Source organism: Mesocricetus auratus, unplaced genomic scaffold (genome assembly GCF_017639785.1).
Source record: "Mesocricetus auratus isolate SY011 unplaced genomic scaffold, BCM_Maur_2.0 Super-Scaffold_100007, whole genome shotgun sequence".
In the NCBI taxonomy this organism is placed as follows: Eukaryota; Metazoa; Chordata; class Mammalia; order Rodentia; family Cricetidae; genus Mesocricetus; species Mesocricetus auratus.
Genome location: NW_024429191.1, coordinates 90,269,016 through 90,284,339, shown reverse-complemented (window position 1 = coordinate 90,284,339; position 15,324 = coordinate 90,269,016). Strand labels below are relative to the sequence as shown.

The 15,324-nt window shown below is 50.3% G+C and overlaps 1 long non-coding RNA gene across 2 annotated transcripts in view; it reads left to right on the top strand.

The window, feature by feature from the left end:
• The first annotated feature begins 4,168 nt into the window (after window positions 1-4,168).
• The window catches only part of LOC121141552, a 156,858-nt gene continuing 145,702 nt past the window's right edge, over window positions 4,169-15,324 (top strand). For both annotated transcript variants that reach the window (XR_005878495.1, XR_005878494.1), the window contains exon 1: window positions 4,169-4,966. This is a non-coding gene — a long non-coding RNA (uncharacterized LOC121141552). The remainder of the gene's footprint in view (window positions 4,967-15,324) is intronic.

Genomic DNA, 15,324 nt, shown 5'->3' with positions numbered 1-15,324 from the left:
ATGGCTGTATGACCACCATTTCTGATTTTCACACAAGGAGATACCTACCCCTGTTTTTTATGCAACCTCTAGGAAATACAATCTCTTCTCTCTATGTGGCAATACAGAAAACTTTATCCTTCATGATTCTACAAACCACCAAAAGTATTAGCTGGTACATTGATGGTAGCACATAGGCACAGGGCAATAAGCTCTATCAGCCTGGGCTCTTTGCTATGACTTTGGGACAGAGATTTGTGGACATGACATCTGGAGGTTGTACAACTCGGGGGATGCGTGAATTTGTCTGCTTCAAAAGAACCATTGATCTATCCTTGCTTTCTCAGCTATGCAGCCTTGTCAGTCAAGTTAAACCAGAAAAATGTGGTCTGAACCTCTCGAGGGGATTTTCAAAAGCAAGCAAGCCTGCAATCCTAGCGCGCTTAACATCCCTTAAGGAGATGTAGATGCACATCTGCCTAAGCAATGGTGGATGACAGGACATTCTAAGTGTTGGGTGAATGAGAAGGGTGTCCTGATAAGAGAGCCATCACCGGGGTAAAGCAGTGACAGAAAGGCCATGTCAGAAGAACGTTACCGAGATGGCATGGTGTGAGTGATGATAAGGGGCCATCAAAAGAAGAAATGGCGCCGGGCAGTGGTGGCGCACGCCTTTAATCCCAGCACTCGGGAGGCAGAGGCAGGCGGATCTCTGTGAGTTCGAGGCCAGGCTGGATCCACAGCCTCCAAAACAACACAGAGAAACTCTGTCTCGTAAAACCAAAAAAAAAAAAAAAAGAAGAAGAAGAAGAAGAAGAAGAAGAAGAAGAAGAAGAAGAAGAAGAAGAAGAAGAAGAAGAAGAAGAAATGACAAAGACTTACCTTTGGGTCGGAATCATTAATGGAATTATCAGCACACCACGCATCTCATGCTTCATAAAGACTTCAGAGAGAGAGAGAGAGAGAGAGAGAGAGAGAGAGAGAGAGAGAGAGAGAGAGAGAGAGAGAGAGAGAAGGAGAGCGCAAAGGAATGGAAAAGATGTAGTCTTGACCAAGCAAGGGGAGAGGACAATCTCAGTACAGAAAGTGACAGCGGGCCAGAAAACCAAGCACTGCACATTTGAAAATGCCGAGCTAAGATTTGGTAGGAACTCCGTCTGAGCTTTTCATAGTCTGTGATTGAGACCTGAACATGTTGGAAAGGGATAAGAAGAGGCTAGAGAGTGCTGTGTCACGCCGTGTGACAGGAAAGTCCTAGGCTCTGAATGCTGGGGAGACTCTTGTTTCAGAGGGGCTGGGCCAATCTGGAACTTGCTAGCTCAGGAATGCTGGGCTGAATCATAGCATCCCTCCCTAGCCCCTAGAAGAGCTCTCTGCATTTGCCTGGTTTTCAGTCCTTTGAATCTCTGCTCCAGGCATGCAAAACCCAGCAATGACTCCCATAGACTCACCCTGTCATCCGGCTCACCTGCCAGACCTCTTTGCTTGTGGCTCTTTTCCTTGTGCAATTCTCCCTTTGAACTTTTTTCTTTTTTTCCCTTTGTGGACACCAGTGCCAAGTTCATCTGCATATTCTAACCAGCCAATATTCATAAGAGATCTGAGAGATTCATACAACATGTGGCCTCAGGCCAGCCATGGGCCCCGTTGAGAGTCCTCCATGGCAACCAGTTTCTAAATTTTCTGCCTCTTTTGCTGGTCAGGGAGGTTCTCTGGACACACTTCTGGCAGGAAGAAACTGCAGGGAGAAGTGGAGGCTCCACTTAGTTAAAGCAAACACTCTGCCCAAGAGGTTTTGACTTGCAAACGGTTTTGATTAGAGCTATATATGTATTTATGCCTACTTGCAAAGTTAAAATAAATAAAACCCCACGTGCATCAGTAGAGGCAGAGCCCGATGCTTGGAGTTCAGTGAAATTATGTCGTCCTTCCCTCTCCTCCCCTCCTCTCTTTTCCGCTTCTCTCCTTTTTTCCCATCTCTTCTGTTCCCCTTTTCTTTCTCTTCTCCCTCCCCTCCCTTTCCCCATCCCCCACTTTCTACCCTTCCCTCCCTGTCTCCTTTTCTCCTTCCCATTTCTCTATCCCTCTCCCCTTCCATTCTCTTTCCTCTCCTCTCACCCCTCCCGCCCCATCTTCCCTGCTTGCTAGCTCACTCACCCTCCCCCCAAACCCTGACCCCCACCCCATCCTCTGTCCTCTGACCCCTCGGCCCTCCCTCTTTCTCCTTGTAGTACCAGGGATGGAGCCCAGAGTCTTGCTTACGCCAGGCACACACTCCGTCACTGCGCTGTATGCCCATCTCTCTTCATTTTAAATATGGGATCTCTTCAAGTTCTCCAAGCCGGTCTTGCATTCACCCTGTTTGTTTATTTTTCTAGACAGGGTTTCTCTGTGTAGCTTTGTACCCTATCCTGGCACTTGCTCTGTAGACCATGCTGGACGTGAACTCACAGAGATCTGCCTGCCTCTGCCTCCCGAGCGCTGGGATTAAAGGCATGCACCACCAACGCCTGGCCTTGAACTCACTCTTTAGCCCATCGTGGCTTTGAACTTCTCTGCTCAGCCTCCTGAGTAACTAAGGCAGTAGATCTATACCATCAGACCTGGCTTGAGTTGGTTTCTGTGTCCCTCTGCCATATATATATTACTACTGGTTGCCTGTAATACTTACGTATATTTTAGCACTTTCTTACTTTCTAGCCCTATAAGATGCTCAAGGCTTTTCCTGTATATTTCTAGCCCTTGTCCCAGATTCAGCCATTTTTTTCCAAGTCTCCCTGATACCTTACATAGGACAATAGTATTAGAAAGTACTCGTAGGCCTGGTACTTCTTGGTTTTGGCATGCCGTTGCATCTGTCTTTCATAGTGGAGTGAGCAGAGGTGTGTGTGTGTGTGTGTGTGCAATAGCCCATTATAAACATATGTTTATGTGTTATGTATATCCATATCTATCTGTATCCACAGCCAAGCATGAGTCCCGATTGCTACACCTGGACGTTTTTAAACAAGGGCTGTGTGATTCCAGCTTTTCCTGGATATAATCCATTCCACAGCTGGTTACCCTCACACCTCTCTCCCTCCCTCCCTCCCTTCCTCCCTCCCTCCCTTCCTCCCTCCCTTCTTTCTTTCATTGTAGGGGTGAGCCCACAATACTGTCCATGCCCATTTTTGTGAGCTCACCCCTACATTTCTTTCTTTCTTTCTTCCTTCCTTCCTTCCTTTCTTTCTTTCTTTCTTTCTTTCTTTCTTTCTTCCTTCCTTTGTTTCTTTCTTTTGTTGCTGTTTGTTTTTTGAGACAGGGTGTCCTTGTGTAGCCCTGGCTATCTTGGAACTCTGTAGACCAGGCCGGTCTTGAACTCACAGAGATCCACCTGCCTCTGCCTCCCAAGTACTGGGATGAAAGATGTGCGCCACTGCTGCCCCCTCCAACATTGCTTGTCAGACGTGTTGATAAGAGCCATCCTGACTGGGGTGAGCGGGTATCTCAACATAGTTTTATTTTACATTTCCCCGATGGTTCAGCATATTGAACACTTTCAAAAAACAGTTATTGTCCAGTTGTGTTTCTCTTTCTCTCTCCTTCCCTCCCTTCATCCCGCCCCCCTTCTATTCACTTCCTTTGCTCATTTGGTGATTGGCAGTTTTGCCTTAATGGTATTTAATTTCTGAAACTCTTTGTAAATTCTGGAGTGTGGCTGCTATACAGTTTCTCCCACATTATTTATCTCTGCAGATCCCTTTGCTGTCCAGAACTTTTTAGTTTCATGCAGTCTCAATGGTTGATACTTGGGGTTAGTTCCTATGCTGTTGATGTTCTATTCAAGAAGATCTTGCTCACCCCAGTATCTTGAATGACAGCCCATATTTTTTTTTAGAAGTTTCTGTATTTCTGGTTATAAATCAAGGTCTTTGGCCAATTTGAACTGATTTTTTTTCTGTACAAGGTGAAATATACAAATCTAATTTCACCCTTCTGCAGGCAGAAATCCAGATTGCCAGCACCGTATTGAATAGGCTTACCTTTTTTTTTCCAGTGTATTGTTTTTGTCTTCTTTGTCAAAAAATTGAGCCGTTGCTTAGTGTCTGTTGCTTTCGGCAGTATTTTAGCACAGCAGTGACTAAGGCAGCTTCCTTTTCAGAAGCTGAAATAAACTCCTCTCTCCTTTTAGTTGCAACAGAAACGAAACTAGAACAGAATGGAATCGCGGCCTTGTCTGTGGAGAAGGGCTGCGAGGGAAGATAGCTGTGCTGAGCCCACTCTAGCCTTTGCCGGTGGCTCCATGAGTGGCAAGGCGAAGGAAGACAGAACTACAATTCCCATGATACCACTCGGCCAATCTATCGCTTTGCCCCACCCTCTGACCGCGCTCCCCCGCAGTCCGTCTGTATAAAAGGGCGGAGTGGCCCACTGGCGCGCAGAGTTGTGGTGGTGCAGGATGCGCACTGTCTCCTCCGCTTTGGTGTGGAGTGGACACGGTGTCTGGGCACCTCCAGGGCTTTCCTGCCTAGCGAGCGTCCTCGCTGTGCCACCCGCGGACCTACAAGCCCGAGGCCTCGACGGGATATTCTGGATTCTCCAGAGGGTTTTTTTTTTTCCTTTTTTTTCCTAGCGCAGATTTTGTGTTTGCTCTGGCGATGCTCACAGAAGAAAGGCGCGGAGCTGCGCGAGGAGGAGACAGGATGCGCCCGTCAGAGCCCTCGGCGGCCCTCGCCCGCAGCTCTAGGCGCAGATCCGCTCCCGGGGACCGCGCTGCAGCCGCCCGGGAGTCCGGATGCGTGTTCTTCCCCCTACACACGCCGGTCCTCGGAGCGATAGCGGCGCTTTGGCGTTGGGCGCTGGATGGACAGGGGAGAAAGATATGGGGGCGCTGGATTCCCTAACGTGGATTACTTGGTGCTTATCAACTGGATTTAGAAGACCCAGGACCTCGTCTCCATCATCCATGGATTGTCTTTCCACCTCCCAGCTGCTCTCTCACCTGGAGGTAAGTTTCACTGCGGTGCGAGGAGGTTGTGGATTTGATTTGCCTACTTCCTCCCGTCCGCCTTGTGTTGCTTTAAGGTTTCAGGATAGGGATTTTTGTTCTAGTTGACCTCTCGGGGGTCATTTTAGCGACTCGTTTGCCTTCAGGTGGCATCTGCTGGCTCAGATCTCTGTCCGCAGCAGCCGCTCTGGATCGTAGTCCTTTAGCCTAGCCTCAGGCGTGTCGAAGCCCTTGCTTACCCAGATTTAGTTGAGGAAGCGCCTGCTTTCTTGGCACTTGCCTTTTTTCCGGGATGGGTCTTTGGGACCCTTTGCTTTGCGAGCTGTCCAGGCAGCTAGCTGCCCATTGCACGCAACAGGCTTCCAAGGCGCAGTGTTTGTAGTGTTTGTAAGAGGCCACTGGGGCTGGCTGGGTGGCGGCGGGGGGCGTTTGGTGGATACTGCATTATTTGGTAGATTGGGTTGCTGTGGAACTGTTGGAGGGATGGGTATTGGCCGCCCTGCGAGCATGCTTTCTGAATGGAAAGAGGGATCAATTTGGTTCGGTGTGTACACCCGCTACCCTCCTCTTCCTTTTTTGTATCATGGAGAGGACGTTTGGCTTAGGTCCTGAGGCGTAATTGTAAATGAAACGAATCTTTACCCATTAGCTTTCTCCTCTCCTTGTCCACTTGTGATTGCGTTGTTGTGGGGAGGTTGGTACCTGTCACCGTATAGCCTAAGAGTAGGAGTTTGTTGAATGAATGACTGAGCTACCCCACCCTAAATTACACCAGCTTCCTCTCTTTCTTTCTCTCTTTGGCTCTCACCCTTCATTCCAGAAACCCTACCGCCTGGAGGTGGTCTCCTGGGGACAAGTTCCCAGATAGGGGATTCCTCTCCTCTTCTCTACCCATCCTAGTCAGCGGTCTTTAGACTTTATTTTGTAACATGTGCATGGTGATCCATTTCCCATCCAGAACTCCCTCCAGCATAGGAAGCTACCAAGCTAGGGCTTGACTTTGGTAAGTGCCCAGGGGCCCTGAGCTCTCAGTCAACACCTGCTTGGGAGTGGGCGGGGGGTGGGTCGGGTGGGGGGCGATAGGCAGCACAAGGAAAATAAATGATTTTTAGGAAGAGGGATTTTGTGAGTCCTGGCTCTTCCTGCAGAAGCTGGGGTCCTGCTGCCTCTGGCTCCATCCAGATCCTTGCATACTTCCCAGTAAGGCTCCCTCGTGGCCATCCTTCCCTTGCCTGGTTCTCGGCCTCAGTCTGACCCTATGAGAGGCACTTTGGAAACTTCCTCAATGACCAAGGATGGACAGCATACCTCTTTCCCACCCTCTCTCCCCTTCTCTGTTATTACAGGAAGTAATAATAAACAAAGTTGCAACCGGCAGAAAAGCATTCAGTTACTAATGCTGGGAACACACACACACACACACACACACACACACACACACACACACACACGCTACCCCACTGCTGCATTCCACAGTATTCATGACTTTGTTTCCTGCTCACGCGCCTCCCCCCCCCATCATGACTCTGTAGTACTGCTATCTTCTGCAGCCACTGAGCAACCGTTTGCTTGATAATCCAGCCTCCTGTTGGACACCTGCGTATTTCCAAGCTTACACACAATGATCATATGCTGGTGAGGGTCCCTTAGTTTGTGTCTCTCTGCATTTGGGAGGGCGTTCCTAGAGACGTGTCTAGAAATTGTCCTCTTTAAGTCAAGTCATTAGAAGAGCATTTCAAATGGAAGACGTTTCTGAGAGGGCTTGGAGGCAAAGGGTGCCACTCCCCTCTCAACACAGCCTCTCTTGAGGGGACATGGAGGTACAGGGCTAAAGTCTAACATGGGCGGCTGAGTGGATGCAGGGCTCGCCCCCCTTCCAAAGAGTGGCCCATCACTGCCAGGGCTGTTCACTTAAAATGCTCCTTGAAACCATGATGGCAGTTGCTTCAGTGACACTAGATCCCTGTGCGCCAGGCAGCAAGACTTAGCGTGCCGCCTCTTGTTTAAAAGCTAACTTCAGAATTTAGCATGGACCTAGACAGGTAGGAAAGTTGCAAATACAGCTCCCCCCCCCCGTCTCCTTTCTCCACATCTGTCAACATCTGGCACACACCATGGGGCGGCGGCGCTCTGGCCCTAGGATGCCATCAAGGACCCAGGGCTTCTGACTCAGTCACAGGCCTTGTGTCCAGTCCTCTCTGTTATCACGGACATTCTTCCCTGGACCCAGGATCTTGTCCTGAGTGCTAGGAAGGCATCTTGTAGAAATGGATGCCGAGGGGGCAGAGCAGGTGGGCTTTTGTTCCAAGAAGCCCTGGTATGGAGAGGTTGCCCTTCCTGTCTACAGCAGCCGAACAAGATACCACCCCCCCTTCCCAAGGACCTCTTGGGAGGCCCTGTCCCAAAATGGAAGAATCATCTCTCTGTCCCCCGCTCCGCCGAACTTTCACCAGGCATGTTATTGAGTGAAAACTGGGTTCCTACCGGATCTGTCCCAACATGTTTCTGGAGGCAGGAGATGGATAACATCCGGTGTGCGTGAGAGGAGCCGCCGAGCAGCCTGTCCCACGGTTGAGAAGTACCTGGTGCAGTGCTTGCGCAGTGACTCACAACACAGGAGTGGCCGGTGTGTCAGGTCCCCCACTGCAGACCTAGCCGAGGCTGCGTTTCCTGGTCACCTGCGCAGAGCTAAGGGGACTGGCAGCCTTGCCCCCACTTCTGAATGAATTGAGGGCGTTCTGGGTGGGGGGCTCTGTCTTCCCCTAAGAGATTTCTTTTTGGCGTGAGGGGAGCCAGTATGGAGGAATTTGGGAGGGCTTTGGGGTGAAGGGAGCCCCCATGCAGGCCTTCACATACAAGAACACATGCGAGAAGAATGTTGACCCCTGGCCAGCTGAAGCCAGACTAAGACCTCCCTAGCTTACATGCCCACTCATCTGCACCGCCCGGGCACAGAGGCTCCATGAGTCTAAGTCTTGGACCCACAATATGTGTGGATTGGGGTGCCTGCTTCTATCAATCACTTGGCCGTTTCCAGCACGGAGTGGCCGGCTGCACAGAGCATAGATGACGATTATGTGAGCTTCAGCAGTTTGGAGGTTCCTTCAGTCTCAGAGGAACACACTCTGAGGCCTGCATACCCAGCCTCGATTTTTTCTTTGAGCACTCTGAACCCTCCCCATCACCTGCTTGCTGGGTTTGTTTGATCGGTTTGTTGTTGTTTGTTTGTTTATATTTTTGTTTTTGAGAAAGGGTCTCATTCTGTAGCTCAGGCAGGCCTTGCTCTTGAAATAATCCTCCTGCCTCAGCTTTCCAGGTGCTCAGATTAAAGACGAGAGCCACCACACCCCAGTTATCCTGTGGTTTGTAATCTGAGGAATCTCCAATCTGCTACCACCACTCTCTCACTCCTTAGGCAGGCCCAAGCATTTTCTGCTGCTAGCCCACTCCAGTGAGGGTCATCGCAGGAAGCGGTAAGCGAGAGGAGCTAGGGTGTTATGACTAACCAGCCTTGGGATGGATGTGGCTCTCTATAGCTGCTTTGTTTCTCTGTCCTGGGACTCATCCTTGAACCCTCCTCTCCTCAGGTAGTCACTGTTCTTCCTGGATCTACCTGGGTCCAGTTCAGACTGTCCCCCGGTCTTCCACAATCTGAAGGCAGAGAATGAATGGCTTGGAGAATTTGCTTAGCACTGTCCCCACTTGCCCCAACTTAGTTCCGTTTTGATTTGCGTGAGGCTCTTGGAAGGCAGCTTGGTGACCTGCTCTGCCTTTGTAATATGCTATTGTACTGGAGACACTGAAAGAGATGAGGCTACTTGTTCTTGGCCAGTTAAAGCCCAAATCCAGCCTCTCCCCTGCTGAAGTGTCCTGGCCATGAAGCCCATTTGCACCTCTTCCTCCAGGCAACCTCTATGGTTTGTCTTCCCTTACACGGGTGCAGGGGGAGAGACTCATTTGCTTGTGTCATTTGTTGGTACACATTTTCACGGAGACCTCTCAGATTCAGGTGTCTTTCGTCCTGAGCGAGACAGTTGTGCTGTGGGTGGGTTTGTAACAAAGGAAGCGCTTTTGTGGGTTGCAGGAATGCATTAGATCTGCAGTCCTTCTCCCGTGGGAGGCCCTGGAAGCTTGGAGGGTGTAAGCAACTTTGTACAGGTGTGCACACGGACCACCGTGACCCATGGTTGTGACCACAGCATCCTAGTCAACATTAGTTTTGCCATGGAGCCAGTGGCATCCTCCATACCAAATTAGTCTTTTGACATTGGGACAGGTCCTCCCTGCCATAGCCCAGGCTGGCCCTGAATAGAATACCACCCCCTGCTTCTGCCTCTGAGTGCTGAGATTACAGGCATGAGCCCCCACACTAGCAACCCCGACTCCCACACTGAGAGGACAAGAGGATGGAGTTTGACCCCCTTCATTTAGTCCGCTGGCTAAGGACAGACACCTCGTTGAAAAATCCCTCAAGCTCCTTGGCTTTGTAGACTGAGTTTGTGATGTGGCCGCGGCGGCAGGGGTGGGTGGGAGGGTCCTATACAATACCACTCCTGTTTGATGCTATGAGAGCCCCAAAGCCCAGAGGAATCCTGCAACCTGCAAGAATGCTGAAGTAGCAAGTTTCCATCCAAGAATTCTTTCTTCTGTATGTGAATCATCGCCTCCTCCCTTATTTGGTTTGTTGCTACAGGTTTTTGCATAGAAGTCTTGAAGCCAGGTGCTTTTGTGTGTGGTTAGACAGAAATGGCTGTGTTTGGGGGAGCACAGGAGGGGGCTGTGGCTCTGCAACTCTAGAAACAGATCAAGCCCATTCACTCTGTGGTCCCACCTAGCCCAGCAGCGTAGAGGAAGCTAATCTCTTTAGCGCCTTTTGTATCCATTTTTTTTTTTTTTGGCCTAACAAGTGGGTCCCTGACCTCATTTAATGTAATCAGTTTGTTTTCCTTTGCTGGACTGAGAAGCCTGTCTGGGTAGGTAAGGATGGGAGGCCTAACCTCGTCTGCCCTCCAGTTCCATCTGGCGTGCCTTGTGGGCCATCATGGGGCATTCCCTTTCCATAAATGTAGACGTATTTCCGGCTACACCACTGTGGGCTTCTTCCCTCCTTCAGGCTTTGAGAACCAAGTGCCTGCTGGATGCTTCCTTAGACACAGGGGCTACTCCTCCTCCTTTGGTTCCTCTGCCCGTAGTCAACCTGAAGATGCTCTTCCATGGAGGAGGGGATCTGCCCTGCTTTACTTAGAGAAACAAAGGTGTCTTAGACGATGGCTTTTAGAGGTTTCTTCTGTATTTGGAAGGCACTCCCATTATTAGGTAACAATGATCATGTCTGCAGTTGTGATTTCTTAACTGGTTAAAAACAAAAAATCCAGCCTTTATTGTGATAAAATATTCACAGGGTAAAAAATTACTGTCTTTGTCATTGTTCTGTGTACAGTTGTGGCATTTTGTCCCCATCCCTCCGCAGATTGCATTTGTCCAGAGACTTCATATTCACAAAGCAGTAACTTCCTATTTCCTGTCTTCCCGGCCCCAGAAACCCATCTACTATCCTGTCTGTGGCTTTAGGGACATGGTAGATGCAGTCCCATGCTAGGCACTTAGATGATGTCCTCAAGTTCATCCTTGCTGTCATAACGTGTACACATTGCTTTCCTTCTTGAGTCCCAAATGTCACCTCATTCCGTCTATTCGCCACGGTGGAAAATGCTGTTATGATTCTGGGTGTGTAGACACTCATCTAGGTACCCGCTTTCAGTTCTTTGGGTCTGTAAGCAAAAGCGGAATTACTGGATTGTGTCGTGATTTCATGTTTAATTTTTTTTCCAAGATCTACGCTGCCTTCCCCTGCAGCTGTCCCCTTCGGGCATTGCTAGTGACAGTGCACACTTTCTTGTCCACACTTGTACTCCCTTTTCTCCACCCCCCCCCCCTGTTCTGGGCTGCTTATAGCCTGGAGGAAGCAACCTCCATTTGGAGCTAGCTTCGCTAAAGAACCCAGGAACAGCAGAGTTGCTCCGGGTGGCCCCAGCTCCTTGTGCACTGCAGTTGTACTCCTGAGGTCTTACTAGAGCTGTGGTTTTGTGCCTATGTCCCATCTGACATCATCACCAGCCGGGCGACACAGTCAGGTGTCATCGTATCTGACAGAGCAGGACCTTCAGGCACAGTAAGTGCAGCCAGGGCCTAGGCTCAGGAGAACTCACCCGTTGATCCGAACCCCTAACCTGGCCAATGTGGGAAAGAAAGGGGTTCTGAAAGCATTTGGTGTGGAGATGTGGGCCTAGGAGGGTGGAGGTTTGTCTCATTGTTAAGGGGTGGGGACTTCTAGGGTATCTTCTCTGCCTATTTGTCCTACAGCCTCACATTTTCAAGGTAGGAACATTACTCCAAGTGAGCATTTTTATTGACTTTTTATTAGTGAGTCCTTCCTTATACAGATGAGTGGCATAAGGGGTGGAATTTGAACCCTATGGTGAGATGTCAAGTTTTGTGGGAGATCCTGTGGAGAGCCAGTATCAGGGCTGGGTTCAGGTGGCCTCATTTCTTCTAGTGTTTTCTGATGTTACCCCCGAAGGTTCCGTCTGTTCTGGGTTGTGATTGGATATCCCACACCTGAATCCACCCTCCAGGTGGGATCATCGTCTTTAGTGAGTAGTGTTACTAGCACCGGGTGACAGGCTGTGCTTATTTACCCTGCCTCCTAGCTCTCTGTGGTGAGAGTGAGGGACATGGCCTTGTGCTCCTGGAGACACTATAACCGCTGTTCTTTGTCATTTAAAGTTTTCACACATGTTTCTTTTAGAGTTAAGCATCCTGAAGTGGGGGGATGCTTCCCTGAAGGAAGGAGTCAGGCCATGCCTCAGGGTTTGCTTCCCTAGGTAGGGGAGCAGATGGCTCCCTGTGACTTCTTCCCAGGGTGACCTCTCCTCTGTGTTTAGGTGTTCCGCTGAATCTCAGGGAATCTGTGGTTGCTGGCAAACCCACCTGAGAGTTCGGGTATTTGGAGATTTAATTAGATTTCTGAGTGGAAACCAGGGATGTGGTTAACCAGAGACCTGAGCTGGTCCTGGCTTCTCACTCCACCCTGACCACTAGGCTTTTTGGACCTTTCCTGGGTTGGTTTTTCTCGTTACTTAAGTACCTTTCCTGTAACCTGGCCCTCCCTTCTCATTGTTGTGGGTGAATCTGCCTCCCAGTGCCTCTTTCCAAACCCTTTTTCTAGTTGCCACAGCAACGTGTCTGCTTAAAGACAACAGTTTGGAAAAGATGTATCTGTGACTGCATGTGTGGTTCACCGGTCACACTGGTCATTTGATGGTGTCACTTGAACTTGTAAGCCAGACTCAGCCCGGGTCATTTAACTGCATCGTTAGATTGCAGGTTAATCAGTTACCACCTTTTCAGGTGGTGTCAGCTGTCAATCACCGAGGTTCTAGCAGGAAGGAGAATGAGGCAGCCTCTAGTCCTGCACAGAGGTTACTTGTTTTTGTTTCTGTGAATCTCCACAGTCTTGGGGATCTTTGATGAATATTCCTAGGATTCCCAGCTTTGAAGACTGAGCTGTGGTTTCACACAGTGTCCTGCCCAGGCTATCCCCATTGCTTATATGGCTATATCAACTTTGCTAGGCCTCTGGGCTCAAGTCCTCATCTATAAAGGGAGTGGCTTTTAGTTGGCAGGTTTCAGAGAAACTGGCTTGACCCAGCTTAAAACGATCCTAGGTTTCAAATAACTGAGGGGGTTTGGGGACCTTGCTTTGGGGTACTTATTGGTCCCCCCTTCTTTCCATCATCTTGTATCCAGTTTCCTTCCTAAGTTTACTTCTGGTGGGGGACAGGGAGGGCAGCATCTCAGGTCTCCTGATTCGGCAGGTCCCTAGTGTTAACGTTCATTAGGGGCAGATCCTGCTCTCCTTCCATCCCCCATCGCCGCTGTGGTCAATCATGGATCACGTGATTGGTTCCTTTCAGGCCACGTGGGCAATTATGGATCACGTGATTGGTTCCTTTCAGGCCACGTGCTTCACATTCTATCTTCCCAACTCCACGAGGGTTCCACAGATGGAAGCTCACAGCCCTGGGAAGCAGTGGATGTGGGGAGACGCCCCTCAACACTTGATGTGAATAACTTGGGCAGCTGGGCTCACCCGAGTGCCTGCTTCCTTTAGGGCTAGGAGCTCGGGGTTGCTTGTTATGAACCTGGTGCCTGAAGGGGTCCTGGGGCATGCTGATGCTCAGGGAAGCTGGCAGATGGACATGGCCCAACTGCACCTTCCTCCTCTACCTCCAGGACCCCGAGAGTCTGTTTCTGCGTGCAGACATTGCCAAGCTCCACCGTGGAGCCAGGAGTTTGGCTCTTGGGTCGATACATCCAGCCTCACCGCGCGAGTCGCTTGCGATTGGCTTCTTGTTCCTCCACACAACTGTCATAGAGTAGCAGCCGATGTTCTGAATGGCAGCTCTTCCCCGGGATTTCTTCAAAGAAAAGAAACCAGTCCCCTCACTCAGAGCATCCTCGGGGCCATGCTGTTCTTCCCAGTGTCCCTCTGGGGGGAAGATGCATTCCGTCCTTTCCTGGCATTCACAGCCCAGCGCCAGGAGCTGGGGGCAATGGATTTTTGCAGACTTGTTGCCAGACTCGTGTGTTTGGCAGCCTGCAGGGAAGTCGAGAGCCCCCGGGAAGCCAGACGTGGAGTCAGCTCAGGAGTGGCCGCACGAGCGGCTGTATTGAGATGGCTCCTTTTTGTTCACACATTCACGTGCCAACTTGGAAGGAGATCTCCCGGGGGCTCCTGGCGAGAGAGGTGGCTTTGATCTCCAGGCTGTGGAGCTCGAGGGGGGAGATGGGGGGGCGACACTCATATTGCTCGCTTTGTCTGCATACTACACAGGTAGGCTTTGAGTAGCTATGACTCACACTCATGGGTTGTGTGAGCCCTTGAAGGAAGCTATGCAGCCTTGGCAGGTGCTGCCAGCTGTCCTCATTTACCACTGTCAGGGGGAGGGGACATCTCACTACCACAGATAGATGACTTTGAGTAGGACTGCTTTGCTAGGGAGTGAACAGGGGGAAAAGGAGGGGTAATGTCTTACATATTGAAGGGGCCCCAAAGGAGAGCAAGTTACCATCGTTGGGGTTGTTCCATTTAACAGATAATGAAACTGAGGCTCCTGGAGCTTGCATGTCACTCATCTGAAGTCACCAGGGTGGTCAGTGACAAAGCCGCTAGCTGAAAACTTGTAGGTATGTTTCCTTTGGCAAGTTCTAGAAGTCACGAATCAAATGGGTTACGTCAGTCTATGGCTGTGATTTGTCCTTTAGCGCTGTCTCCCAGTAACCTACGGTCTTCTTAGAGCCCCATTCCCTTCTCCCTCTCAGAGTCCATTGGAATTAGACCCTCTCCTCTGTAGATGAGACAGTATGGACAGCATAATTAGTATTTAGTACCCAAACCGCAACTTCTTTACTGGAGTCTGCCGCATAAGGAGCTCTCCTTAGCATCCCAGAGGTTCAAGGCCTTCTCCCCCTCACTGCTCCTTCCTCCTTGCAGAGTCTGGACCAGATGTAGACAGCACATTCCCCCAACACTGTCCTGTCTCTGCCCCAAAGCATGCCTCCGCATCATGGATTTCACTGTGGAAATCCAGGGAGCAATGCTGAAGCCTGGGCTTGTTGAGTCCAACTGCTATCCTGTTTGGCATTTGTAATAGTTGGCATTTAGAGAGACTGTCCTGGGGAAGGGGGGAGGGGAGGGGGAAGGAGGGATATCCCAGCATCCTCAATAAAGAAGGCTTGCGAGGAGGGGTTGTATGCTCCCACGGGATGGTGAGAAGGCAAATGGGTCCATTGTGAATGGTTTCTTGCCCGCTCAGTTCACTGGGACGGTGGTGTGCTGTTTATCCTGGAGCTCAAAGCTTAACTCGCAGGGCAGATCCGTTGCTGGGATCACTCTTTGGATGCTGTGCCTGGAACTCAGGAGAGTGATCCAGCATCACCCTCTGTGGGGGTGCTGAGATGCCCTCTCTGGTCTGAGATGTACCCCCGTCCTGCCATTGTGCACTAGGTTCCTTGTACAGAGTACTCTTTAATGGACATGACTGGGAGGGTGGGAACAGAAGCCCCCGTGTGACCTTGAGGTTGATGGAAGATTGGGGTTGATGTGTGCATCCTTCGTTGGAGCAGGTGGACTTGAATCCTTCCTTCCACTTATTAAAAATATTTAGACTGTGGTGTGTGTGTGTGTGTGTGTGTGCGCGCGCATGCACATGCTTGCATGCACACACACTCTTGCGTGCACACACGCTTGCACGTGCACACTACACACACATGCTTGCATGCACACGCAAACTTGT